At 37.2% G+C, this 14,230-nt stretch overlaps 1 protein-coding gene across 5 annotated transcripts in view; it reads right to left on the reverse strand.

Annotated features, from left to right (window-relative positions):
• Window positions 1-14,230, reverse strand: part of RIPOR3 (RIPOR family member 3) — a 53,585-nt gene that overhangs the window by 37,084 nt on the left and 2,271 nt on the right. For 2 of the 5 annotated variants that reach the window (XM_080405123.1, XM_080405119.1), the window contains exon 2: window positions 7,656-7,724. The exons of the other annotated variants lie outside the window; for them this stretch is intronic. The gene's annotated coding sequence lies outside the window, so the exon portion shown is untranslated. The remainder of the gene's footprint in view (window positions 1-7,655; window positions 7,725-14,230) is intronic. 5 annotated transcript variants of the gene reach the window in all.

The raw sequence follows: 14,230 nt of genomic DNA on the forward strand, positions 1-14,230 counted from the left end.
AATAATCAGATTCTTACAATACTGTCAAACATTTTCAGCAAAGCCTTAGGGCTGATCTGGGCCTGAACCACTGAAGCTTTTTTTGATTTCAATGTACCATGGAACAGGCTGGAAATTTCTAGACCTTGGCACATTACTTTGCAGGATTGGATATCTAAAGAATCCAGACCATTAAAATTAATGAAACTCTTGAGATGTGATAACATCATGACTCAGCCCTAATTACTCTTAAAGGTAGATGTAATGAAGGCTGACTGAAGAAAGAATGAAGTGACCATCTTGTGTACAGCAGTCTTGAATCCACTGGGAAAATACACACTGTATTTAATCTTTGCTCTTGAGCATTCTTTAGAAAAACCATTGACCTCAGTAGCAATGTCTACTTTGCTAGATAAACATTCCAAATTTATGATTAAAACCCCTTCAATTTTAAGCATTTTTTGTGCAATTGTTAAGACAAACATTCTATTTATACAGTTATTGGCAGAACTAAGAAAAAATTTTCTGGTTATTTTTCTAGAGAAGAAAAGTAATTTGAATTAGGGAGACAGAAAGTGCCCTTGATGCTACATCTCAGTAAACAGCATTACACTCAAATAGGGATCCTTTCTTCAGATAAATCCTTCCTGTGGAAAGGATTCACAGCAGAATCTGAAAAGGTTATATGTAGTTCACTTCAATTTAGGAATTGTGACTTTCACTTCAACTTGGGAATTGTGACTTGTGGATATCATTTATCTAAAACTGGTGTCTCACACCAACACATCTAACCTGTAACTAGCCCACCACGCAGACAGGGGAAAAGCCACTGCAGTTACAGAAAGGGGAAATGTATGTTTGATATTTTGTTTACATATGGTAAAACAGATTTGTGAAAATGGAGGTAATGGAGGCCTATGATGAGCTTTCAAAATTTTTCCTTTTAGTATTTTTGTCATCTGTCTCTGAAGCACAAAGAGGTAAATTTTGCTTCTCCCTTGCACTTTTCCTGCTCTTCCATCTCACCTGATCATTTCTTTCTCCTGCCTTGTTTCTATAATGGGCATAAAACAATGTAGACAGCTGAACTTGTTCAGCTTTCTTTACAGAAAAATGCAATCCACGCAGGAAACCATCTTCTACCGAAGAGGTAATTTTAGCTATGGTGCTGTAAAGTCCACTGTATGTAGCTGCACAGAGCCATGAACAATCATTCTTCTACTCATATTCACCAGACATTTCTGCTGTTGTAAGACTAAGCAATGTGTGCAGTTACGTAGCAATTTTGCTGCAAGTGGAAGATTTTGCTTCTCTACATAGCTGCACATGTGTTCTGCAGAACTTCTTCGCCTAAATCTGTTTAACTCTGATTTTTAGATGGGCCCTTTACTTTGCATCAAACTTACATCTGCCAGGTTGCATTTTGAATATCTCAAATGATTCAGGAATACAATACCATTTTCAAAAGTAATCTGGGCTCTTAGGAGCTAGTTCAATTGATTTTTAATAAGAATTACATTCATAGCTTATACTATTTAGAAAGATGGTGCTTCAGTGTGTAACTCATTTTGGTATTTTTGCAAATTTTATCTAGGCAGATTCAACTCTTGCAATATATATTTAAATACTGCATACCTGACATACTTTCCTCCTAGTTGTATTCAAGCCATAAAAAGAAAATCAGATAAACAGCTTTGATCCAAGTTATTGCTTTAGTCATTAGGCCCTTCTATAGCTTTATGCCACCTTCTGGAAATGAAGTTCTGGAGTCCAGGTTTCCTGTGCAGCAGTAAATTTAAATATCATAAACAGTCCCCTCTGATAGCTTCTCCTGTGCTGGAGGTAGTGCCTCTAATGTAACCATTTCAGTGCAGGTCTTTGAACACAGGACTCAACTTTCAAGTCCAAGATGACCTGTTTTTCAAGCCTGTGATTCAAAATGTTGCTGTATTTCTAATTAGTTTGCATCTAAGCATACAGATCCCAGTTCTATTCTCAGTGACAGTGGTGCACATCCAGAGGAAATTAAACAGTCATTTATTCCAGATTTCCAGTAGAATCCCGGGCAGAAATGTTGGCCTGCACTTAGTTAATGACCTGGAAACTATTTTTCAAGACATAATTTTGTGGTCAATTTTGCACCTCCCTCTAGTGGCAGCAGATATCAAACAAATGAAGCACAAAGGAGACCTTGTCATGGATCACACACTGATGTATTATGCCTATTTCTTTCATGGATGTTTGGTACTTGGAATCAAGGTTGGCTGTAAATCCCACTGTAACTTTTTGGTAATGTAATAAGAAAAGAATCAGCGATTGCATATAACCAAAATCCTCTTTTACTTCCTTTGCCAGTATGTGGCATATTCATACAGCCACATGTAGTTTCTCCATGCTTGCCTACATCATAGCTCTTCTAGTTGCTGTGAGCACTTTTGCATTGAGTTTGCTTTCCTTCTCAGGGGAAGGCACAGAACAATTCACCCATTATCAGCTGATTTATGAGCACAGGGCTTGCTGCTAGCTTCTCTGGTTTCAATTTCGAACTTGATGACAAACTTGCAAGCCTGAATCAGAGATTCAGGAATGTGGCAGGCTCCACACGCTAGCCTGACTTGTAGCTTTTTCAGCTTTGGCAGAATTTGAGTCTGCAGTTAGCTACATTATAATGAATACTTAAAAACAAATTCCTAACAAGAGAAGAAGCAGATGGTGCTGAGGGAGAGCAATTTACAAGTGATGAACTGGCTCTTCCATTTCTGACAAAGGAAAATTTGCCTGGCAGCAAGGCACTAAATCCTACCAATTCCATCCTTGAGAGGTTCCTTCTTCTTAATTAGGAACACCAAAGAACATTCTTCTGTAATAGATTTCTCATTCTCCTTGTTTGCCCCAATCTATGCGTGAATGTGTATTACAGATAGACTTACCAGGTGTGACCCTGTCTCCATATGTCAGCTAATGCAGAAGCCTCTTAAAAGCCCATTTGCAGGTCAAGTATGAAATAAGGAAGGAAATAAGGAAGGTCCTGTGTCTCAGCCTTAGGGTTGTGGAAAGCCCCAAGTCTAAGCTTCAATAGAAATCACCATGGTGGATAGCTACATGTTTTGACTATTATGCTGAGAATGATACATAATAACCAAAACAGATGACAAACTTCCAGTAATAGTGAAATCTGATGTGCAACATTATGTGAGATGTACTTTGTTATCTTCAAAAACTGAAGTCTGTGAATCACTGGTATGTGTCCTGGGGCATGCTTCTGAAGTGGGAGAAACTGTCTGTCATTTAGGTGTCTGATCAAGAAAATTGTCCCTTCATTAAGAACTAAACCATTAAGTCAACTTCCTATGGCAACCATGTTTTATTCCCATAAAAGTTACCAAAACAATCTTGTGCAACAGAAATAATGAAGTTGCTAAGTTAGGATCAGTATCCCAAAGAACACTGGAAAAAGAGGAAAAGTATATACAAAATGTCATATAAGAGGGAAATAGGAAAGAGAAAAGGTTTATGTTTTAAAACAAAGTATTTTCTTTAATGCTGAATAGACACAGACTGAGTTTTTTCAGTCAGTATTTCCACTCCTGATTAGTGAATCTCAGTACTCATCTTAAGATAATGAAAAAGGGTGTATTTTTTAAGAAATAGATATCAAAATCAAGACAATTTAGAATGTCTTTTATTGGCCAGCTAACAGCTGAAGTGTCAAAAGACTACTTGGTGTGTTTGAACATTTTATTTAGGCTGAAATTACTCAGTATCTTCTAACACAGGCTTGAACTCTCTGTTTTCTAACAATTTAGGGTAGCTGTCATAGCAATCCTAACACTGTGTTCTTCACCAGTGTTCCCTTTCTGTACACACTCCACAAGCATGTAAACTTAACTTGTGGAAAAAAACAAGAACCTTTGAATATGTGTTGATATATCTGTACTTTCCCCTTTATTTCTTACCAATTCCTAATACATGTGCTCTGACATTCATGGCCTGTATTTTTTATGCTGTTATTCTCTGCTTTTATTTGGTTTGGGTTTGTTTTTAATGAGGTGAACTTTGCACAGCCCAACTCCAGCTCCTATAAAATCTGTGTCTTAAATGGCCAGATCTAGTGATTTCTGTATGGAGAAAAAAAAAAAAAAAAAAGGCCTACAAACTAACCACACAGCTGTACTTGGAAACAGATGTGTTACCCCCTTTAAACTGAACTAATGAGGACAGGATTATGGAACAGATAGGTCAGGAAAACTTCTGTCTAGATTTTGAATTTGGAATTATGGAAAGAGTACAGAAGAGACTGGTGCTTCCACATAAATGGAGGGGAAAAGGATGGTGATTCTGCCAACAATGAAAATTTGCACTGCTACACCATCTTCAAGGCACTTCCAACTTTGTGACCCTGTGCATCCCACTGTCAGTTCTATCCACTTAACTCGCACAGGTTTCCCTCCCATCGAGAGCAGGCCAGACCCTCAGTTTAAATGAACTGCTATTCAAATCAATCGATTTACAGAAGTCCAGGATTTGGCTCTGTGTCTCCTTTGCATTTAGCAGGTGCGAAAGCACTCTAAATCACTTCTTTCAAGACATATAAAACATAAAGTAAACCAATTATTTAAGATCAGATGCTGTGAAAACCATAACTTCTGATAGAAATCTGACCAAACATGTAAATTTTTGAAACTAACTTTGCCTATTAGCGTGTTCTTGAAAGTGTCTTCTGCTGCTAAGTCAGAAATAGATGGGGTTTTTTAGGACCATCGCTTCTCTGCCCAATCTTTCTCCCATCAGAGTCACTGGGGGCATTGCCATAACTTCAGAGAGAGGACGAACAAGACCTTTGTAGTCATGATTTGGTGCTTACACTGGAAAAATGCAGTACTGATGGCTTTCTATAGAAAAGATGCATCACATTTTCCCTCTGGTTCCTGGCTTAAGCTTCTTTAAAAAATTATTGTTGATTTGTCTTTAAATGCTCTTCATCAATACACTGCCTTGCAACACAGAGCGGGTCCCTTGCACTAATTAACAGCAGCAAAAAAGAATCTTCTGCTGTGTAAGGCTTTGTGAGACACAGCCATTACATGCAGAGGAAACTGGGATTAGTGGGGCCCTAGCTCCCCCAGGGACTACCATAATATAAATTATTAATAATAAAAATAAACATTGGCTAGCTTGAACTTCTCTTCGTCCCCTTAGAGCTTATTTTTGTGATGGAATTAGCTAAATAAAGCCCACTTGAAAGAATGCTTAATTGCAAACTGTCCAAACAAAACAAAATGGAACTAATTGCTTCTTAAACATTCAAAAAGAGATGACTTTGGAAACAGCTTAAAGACTAATGTAAGTTAGGATACATGTGGGGAAGTGAGCAGTTAAGCAAAATGCAGTCTAAAATGGACAACATTTACTTTTAAACCAGGTATTCAAGTTTTGTCAGTCTAGTTCTGCCTAGTTTGGATTATTTCAAGCCTAAACAGAATTACAGCAATACTCTTTCGGAAATCATAAAATCAGAAGAGACGTCTTGTGCACTGACTTCTAGATGTAGTTTGCCGAGGAAAGACGACAAAATCCACAATGATCATTACTCCATGGAGTGCCCGTTAAAACTATCTTGGCCTGAAAAAGATAGCTTAACAAAGGCTACCATTTTAAGTGTTTTTTCTAAAGCAGTTATTTCCCTGGAAGTTGGGTAGGAAGAGCTTACACAAACAGTTCTGACAACACATCTCTAAAGGACAGTGGTGATGCCTTCCATCAGAATAACTGATTGCAGGTCTGCCATGGCCTTTATAAACTTCCTTTCTTCAGGCCTGTTTTTGTAACTGCTATTTAATTCAAATATTTCACAGTCAGCAAATAGAAAGAATCTATTTGGGCATGTGAAAACTCCCTTTCCATATTCATTAATGGTTAAAAATTTAATGTTTTCTTAAACACTTCTTAAATCAGAAATATTTCTAGCAAGACTAGAAAATTATATCTCTAATGCAACTGAAATTTGTAAACAAGAAAAAAAGGTGTACATTAGAAAGCAGCAAGAGATAAATAAGTTGTAACCAAAATCATACAGTCAAAATAATTTTAAAACGTAATTAGTCATACAAGTTTTCTTTGGAGGACCACTGTGTGCTGTTATATGAAATCAGACCAGTCGTAAGCCATTGGAAGTGCACTGCCTAATCAGCCACATGTTTACTTTTCCACTTATCAATAACTGACATTAACAAGACTTCTGCCAGAGATGATAAATTCCTGGAAACGTCAGGCTCTTCTATATCACCCAGCCCAAGCACAAGAGAGCTACTCACTGGGGAAAAAAAAAAAAATAGGCAGACATAACTGGAAGTGCTAAGCAGAAGTTGCTCAGCAGGATCAGCTGAGATCAAACCACTTCAGCATTTAGGCCAAAAGCTAATCTAATTTGAAGGTCCCTTGAAATGTCATGAATATCATCAACAAACACGGCAAGAGTCACTTATGAAAATGCATTTCAATTTTGTGCACACACACACAAAAAAAAAAATCAATCAGCTCTCTGTCAAACTTCTTCAAAGACTGTGAACCCAATTGTTTGTTCCCTGAGGACTCAAAGCTTTTACTGCAACAAGTAGCCACATCTGCTCAGTGTTTCGTATTTTTCAGCATTGCAAGGAGTTTTTCTTAGTTCTTGGACTGGTTTACTCAGCATCTATGTGTAAGTACAGCAACAAAACTCCAACAGAAGAGATAACCGAGGTCTTCTGCAGCTTGTTTCTACCTCTCACCCCAAAAGACACAGGCAATCCTGGCAAAATGAGTATTCTTATGTATTTTGCCAGCACAGCTGTATCTTCATGAGTTTCACCTTTTAACATTCCTCTTAATGCTTACACCTATGCCAGAAACTTTTTTACACAGATCTATACAGCTACACCTGAAAGGTTTGTTGTTTTTATACATCCAGTATAGTTTTGAAAGGTATTAGTAGTCTGCAGATAATGTAAAAAAATCAACATGAAAATCATCTGTGTATCTCTACTACCAGCACCTCGCTGCTATCAGAATATTGGTATTATTTACCATTAAAGTTCTCCTAAAATGAATGGAGCAACTTGGCAAGCCTGTGCTTCCTATCAGCATAGTTAAAACTATCCCTCAGACCTAAAACAATTAGTACTAACACATGCACAAGTTTACTGTGCACCACAACTGCTTCAATGCTTGTGTCTTTTGATAACGTAACCATGTTGGTAAAAGAAACCATTTTTCACAGTCCTTAACCTAATTTAGCTGAGGAAAGGAATTTGTAATATAGACAGGCACTTAACAGCTGTAGAGAGGGGCTTATTACTTGTGTCTCGTTAGATACTACAAGAACTTCGCTAGTACAGCATCAGGGAAAAAGAAAACATTGTATTAACATACAACACTGCCATATCAATACAGCTGCAGAAGCTTTTAATGTCATATGTCTACAACATTAAAAAAAACCTCAATTGAAATGAAATAATAGCAGTACTACCTTTAAGCACAGAACAAAGGTTAGTATGGCTACATGGCAAGTGTAGAACAACTACAATTTTCAGTTTATAAAAAAAATCTGTGGGCAAGTCCCTCATGCCTCATAAAACAAGACCTATTTTTGTGATGTAAATTGACTTAGTCTGTGTTACCCAGACTCTATTACTTACCTACAAGCCAATAATAATTGAGACTACTCTTGCAGAATAGGATCGTGCCACTTGACAACACTGGGCTCCCTGTAAGAAAGTTCTCTTAGTTCCTTTCAACACGGAAGGAGTGAATTGTAATGCTAACATGCACACTGAGTCAAGAGAGTAAAGAGCTCTTACCCAAGACCAACAAGCCAAAGACCCAAGGTATCAATCAGTTCACTGTACATACTGAACCTTAGTTCATCGGCTCCTATTGTCCTCATAGAATGAGGACAAACAACAGCCACCCTCAGGATGTGGTATGTAGGGAAATGCCACTCAGGTTTGCATCAAGTTATAGTTATTAGAGCTGCAGAGAGATCCAACACAAAAATGGACGGACACATGCATAGTCCATATTCACACAGCTGTTGCTTGACTGATAATTTAAGGAGTCCTGGTAACGGATGAGATCACCAGCAAAGAACTTTATGTTTTGGGACAACACGTAGGCCAAACAGCTACATATCACAGTACTGTGATGACTCCAGTGATATCAAAGGCACTATGTATGTACTGATCTGCTTTTTTGGCATCAGACAGGCATGATTTGTGAAAGACATAATCATCACACATCTTGCCAGACGAGCCTGAGAGGATGGCAGCAGCGTCCAGAACGCTGAAAGGTGCTGTAAGCACAACAGTGATACGCCTTCCCGTTAATAAGGAACCATGCCTGGCTGGAGAGGCAGTAGATAGAACAGTACGTCCCTGTGATGTTCTATGTCCCCTGGCAGTTTTCCCACACTTGCAATATGACCCTCCAAACACCAGTGCACAGATCATTGATCTTACGAACTCACATTTGTGATCCTCTACAGAATTGTCATTGAGAATGTACAGATCAAGAACTTACTGGCAGCAAATCACTCTCGGGTGATCTTCAAAATTCAGAAATGGCCATCCAGATACAAAATATCCATGTTGACAAGCGATTCCAACAACATACTAATTCAGATCCAGAATTAAATCCAGATCCTGACACAGTTAACAGCAGTAATGGCAGACAGTGCATTCAATCTTATAATAGAAAAATGGTGTTTTATTCCATATGACTTGGCTTACTCAAGAGAAATATTTTACAATAAGCTACAGTTTTACTGTATTGTAAAGATAATCTGACAATTACAGGTCAAAGGATACTTGCTATTGCTTTAAATGGAACTAAAACCAGTCAAATTCATACACATACAGGGGAAAGATTAATCATGTACTACTACATCTCTTGAGAAAACAAACTAGGCTGGGCAGATATGGAATTATGTCTGGATTGGAGATCTTACCAGAAGATGCAGTATATGTTCTCATCCAAAGCCTTCTCCTGCAAAGTACATACTTCTTAGACTTGTGGTTTTGTTCTTGAAGAACCCAAACCCCAAGCAATGTTGAGATACTCTGCACTGCTACTTGTTTTGCACTTCTGATGTTTGTTTGCAGGCAGCTGGGATGTCTGCACTGATTTTCTAAGGTTATTTAAATTCGTCTTTATTTGTTAACAAATTATGTTGGTTGCACAACACATTGGCATGTGAACACTTCAGAAAAGGGAGGGGCACAACTCAGCCTCAGTGGAATTAGGAACAAGATCCAATGACTTCAGCAGAGTTACACAAAGGATAGCTCTATTGTTTCAGTGGGAGTTGTGGTTAATTAAAGTAGTATTTCCTGTAAGCTTTCTACATGCAGGATTCTCTTCAAAGGTGACATTACCTTCAAGATCACTGTGTGGGCTTCCATTTTGGACAATGAATAACAAAAGCCTAGTGACAGTTTTCCATAAAATACATATATATATATATACACACTATTGTACTAAAAGTATGAAAAAGGGCACACAGTGATGTGCAGATATAAATAAATATATATATATATATACTCACACACAACAAACCTGTTGTATAGTGACATTGAAGCTGAGATGTTACTGATGGAATTAAATTGATGCATTTTTACACACGATCCAGCCATTTTAACTGCTCTTTTGTTTTGTCTTCCATTGTAAAAACCAGGTAACTAACGCTACAGATCAGTTGTCTTCAAAACTTTAGAAAAGCCTGTGAACCTTCTGTATAGATCAAGTATTAGCCACATTTTCACATACGGCTACCACTCTATTGTAATTCCTCAAGCAGCTGCATATGCATCTGGAATATCTCTGTGTGTCAAATCTTTTTGAAAACCCTGACCTACTATTTGAACAGACCTCATCAAACAAAATCCTTCCTTATAATCCAGAGAAGCCCTCTAAACTCTTTTTGTGAAATTTCAATTACATAATGTAAAAATTGCAGAAATTCAGCACATAGGTGAGGGTTATTTACATTATATTTTGCCTGCACTAGTAGAACTATAAACCTATTCATGCTAACACTGAAGCAGTAAACATTAAAATATTAAAGCACACTGAGGTCTTTGAATTGCCTCCCTGTTTATCTGTTGAGTCCCAGCATTGGAGAATGATTTTTCCCTCTTCAAGTCTGCAGCAATTTAAATAATAAAACAGAGGTTATGTAAGTGCAGTGAATTATGGAAAAAATGTAAGTGGAAAGTACATATTTTTTAAATGCACTTGAATAACTCAAACGCAGCTGAACTGACATTATTCAGACTTTCCAGTCTTATTCAATACTGGATTGAAACCAAGCACAAGAAATTTCAGGCCCAAAGGACATTTTTAAGAAAATTATAAGTACCTACATTTCTAGTTTACAATGTCTATTTGGGAAGGCTCTACTGCCTAAAGAAAGACTAACCTAGCTTCTCATGGGACCAAACAAAAGGGTTGTGAACTAATTAAGGGGACGTTTGGATCAGTTTGCAAATAAAGACTGATTCAGCCCCAAAGAACAACCAAACCAGAAACCTGGATTCAAGTATCTGTGGTCTTCTAGTGAAACACAGATGCAGATTCTGATCCAAATTTGACACTGAAAGTTCATTTCTAACCTGTGCAGACACAAGCTCTAGGCCCAGCTCTGCATTCCTTCCACACCCAGAATTGGAGTTCTGCCTGAATAAGGAATGCAAGAGAGAAATGAATTTCTTATCTTTATGGCAGATCTTGTTTGGTGATGTACACGCCTGTGAACCTGCCAAAACTCAAACGTGTGACATGGTATGCAAAAAGATTTCTCTTGCAGGACACTTAAAATATGGTAAAACTATTTTCATAAGCATAAGTAATTGCTTCTAACTCTAGTATACCTGAATATATTCCGATACTTCTGTTATAAGCAATTTTCATCAATGCTAAAGATCCCAGATTTGTATGGGGGGAAAAAAACCCAAACCAGTAATAGAATGAATAAATTGTGTATTTCCAAACTGAGGGGCATTTAAAAATATGGCTATATGAAAAAAGCTTAAAAAAATAAATTTCACAGAGGGAAAATACTAAGCAAACAAACAATAAAAGAAGGCTTCTTGGCATATTTTATGTCCGTTATCCTCCAAAATCCCAGGGTAGCATTATGCATCCAGATGCATATGGTAAATTTTCCATCACTCCAAAGAGACATGAACTTCACCCTGGCTTTTGATAAGATAAATGCAATTACATTTCCTTCAACTACCCAGCCAGCAGTATTACAAAATTTGCAGGGAAGAAGACTTTTCAAATGCACAAATGACAAAGAATTGTGGAAACAAGTCTCTTTATGAGTGGATCTTGGCCTTTTTAAAATCTTCCCAGATTTTTGAGCCAAGTTTATACAAGAAATGCCCACCAATGTTAGTTACAGATGCTGTACTTTATGATACATCTATGATAAAATTGAAATCCTAGTGCAGACACAATTTAATCAGCATTTTTGTTAGTTTAAATTAACTTGGTCATAAATCAGTAGAAATTGTACCAAAAATAATTTTTTTTCTAGTATCCACATCTGGAGGGTTTCTGACACAATTATTCCATGCACCAAACTGTTCTGGTGTAGCTGTGGCCTTCCTATTTTTCTCTACCCCAAACAATATGCAAAACTGTAGGATAAACATGCCCTTCTGTGGTCAAAAAAGTGAAAAGGTGATATTAAGGTAATTCATGTTGCATTTGGTCCAGGCAAATATTTTCATAATAGTTGAGAAGGCTATGTTGATTAGAGTATCCTGTGCAACTATTCTGAGAAAAAGAAATGCTAGCTAAAATCTGGGGCTTTGGCTGCTTCAAGGCTTCCTAGGTAAGATTAAGTCAAAGTATTTCCTATATACATTCCCCCTTTTCATCAGCATGTCAACTGTAGTAAGAATGTGCTACTAATTTTCAGGATCAAAATCTGAGATAATTTTATATTGTCAAATGTTTCCTTACTTTCACAGAAACAACTATTACTGGAAATATTTTCTAAAGCATGTTGCAAGCGGAGCCGAGTAAATCAGCTAGCACACTGCGCACTTTTCAAGGAAAAAGTTTCTAAAAATGAGTCAGGATTTAATAAAAAATGTCTCTGAGGTACGTAACTCATGCCCGTAATAGAATATTTTTCAAGTTTTCAACTCTGTATAGAGAATTTTAAAACACTAACAGATGTATGAAACAAAAAAAGCAAAATTCTCCCTTATTCTCTGCCATGCACACATATAACACACAGGAACCAATGAGAAGCTCTAAAACATTTTCCACTAGACAGACAATTTGCTTGCAATTCCTTCTCCCTTTAAATTGTTTCTGTGGCAACACATCTGGTGCTGTAATTCTGGGCCAGAACATTAACTATCCTGAAAGAAGAAAGTTATGTTGTTGTTCTGATCTGCAAGAATGTGAAGCAGAAAGAGATCTGCAAATACACATAATCAGATAGCCCTTTATGCATACGTAGTTGCACAGAATATTAGCTACCAATATTTATGCATAGCTTAAAATTACATGTCTAAAAATGTTTCAATAATGGTTAGAGAAAATTCTTGTGATGAGCAGACATACCGTGACCCAGCTTTTTTTAAACAAAATGATGAGTGCTTTGTTACCACTGTTCCTGCCCTATGAAATAAGCGAGGAAAGTATTCAGCTAAGAGGAACAAGGCTCATTCCCTAATCATAAATATAACTCATGATATTGATTTCTTATCATCTCCCCAGTACTATGTAAATATTATTGTATTATCACCATTTTACAGCTGAGATATGTCAGAAGCACATAAGGACAAAATGTCTGAAGTGCCTGTTAAAATTCAGATGCCCCTATTATTAATTACCCATAACACGCACCCCTTGCCTCTCTAAGCTCTTGAGGGCCAGCAGATTTTACTGGCCTTACTTGAAATTACAGGAACCTATTGATACTTGATGTAAGCCTCAGACATCCCAGCTTGAGCACGCCAGCATTCTCAGAATCTGTAGTCTGAGCAATTTAGTTGTAGAGAAAGGAAAGAAAAACAGGAATAGAAATTTACAGCCCCAATGCAGTTTGCTAAGTCAACAAGTGAACGTTTTTTTTAATCACTAATAATCCTGACAAGTCTGTCTGAAATCTTAAAGTCATACTACATGACTATAATGAAATGAAAGTTGTTATGGGTATTTTACCGTGCAACTGAGATCGACATCTCAAGATATAAACCCTACTGTGGATCTTAATTCATGACACAAGGGCTAGAGCAATTTGCAAGAGCTACTGCATTCATTTGACTCAGCCTGGAGTTCTATGAGTTAAAAAAATAATGAAAGTGGATTTTTGCTACTTCATCAAGCAGATCAGGGATGAATTCATATGTTGGGGAAAGAACACACCTGATGAATAACAAAATACCACTGACACAGTTACTTTTCCAATAATAATTGCATTTAAGTTCCCCATTAAACTAATTTTATTTTTTAATTTGAAACAGCTAAATTCAAATCTAGACCAGCGACACATAAATCGGTTTGCTAACTACACTTACAGTACTTTCTGTATTAACAACAAAGAAGACAAGATCGTCTTGGTGTTCTGATCCTCTAAATTACTCATGATTAAATGCACTGATTGGCTGAAAACCAAGTTTTCCCCTAAAAAATTGAATTGAATAAAAATAATAGTTTTCAGGCATGTCTTTGAAGACATACTGGTTTAAAGTAACCTGTGCTCAGGGGCAGTAACCTGGCAACAGAAATGGAAAAGTTGAAAAAAGTGGATAAAACCTGGTATTTCATAAATATGTACGTCCCTTTTGTACTTGCAGAGGCACCATCTTATGATCAGAATTAAACCCAGCACCCTGAGCACCTGCAGTCATTAAAGGCCGGCTGATGTCCTTTGCAAGACTTGCAGTCTGTATAATTTTGGATTGTCACCAGCCAATCATCTTCCAAAATCCAGCTCTGGCCAATAACAGTCTGGGTAAGTCAACTCTGTTCCCTTTTTCTCAGCCTTCTGGCTAAGACCGAGTGTGTATATTTAACTAATATTAAACCTACTATTTTACATAAAACATCTCCTTCACTTCCAATTTAGCCTTTCTATTTATTTCATCCAAACGGCATAAGTAACAAACCTTCCGAGACAGTTCCCACTCCCTTCTTTTATCGTGTATAACTTTCTATACACAGAACCTCCGTTTTGTCCTGGTGCACTGTA

The sequence above is a fragment of the Falco punctatus genome (assembly GCF_963210335.1).
Source record: "Falco punctatus genome assembly, chromosome: 10".
NCBI lineage: Eukaryota > Metazoa > Chordata > Aves > Falconiformes > Falconidae > Falco > Falco punctatus.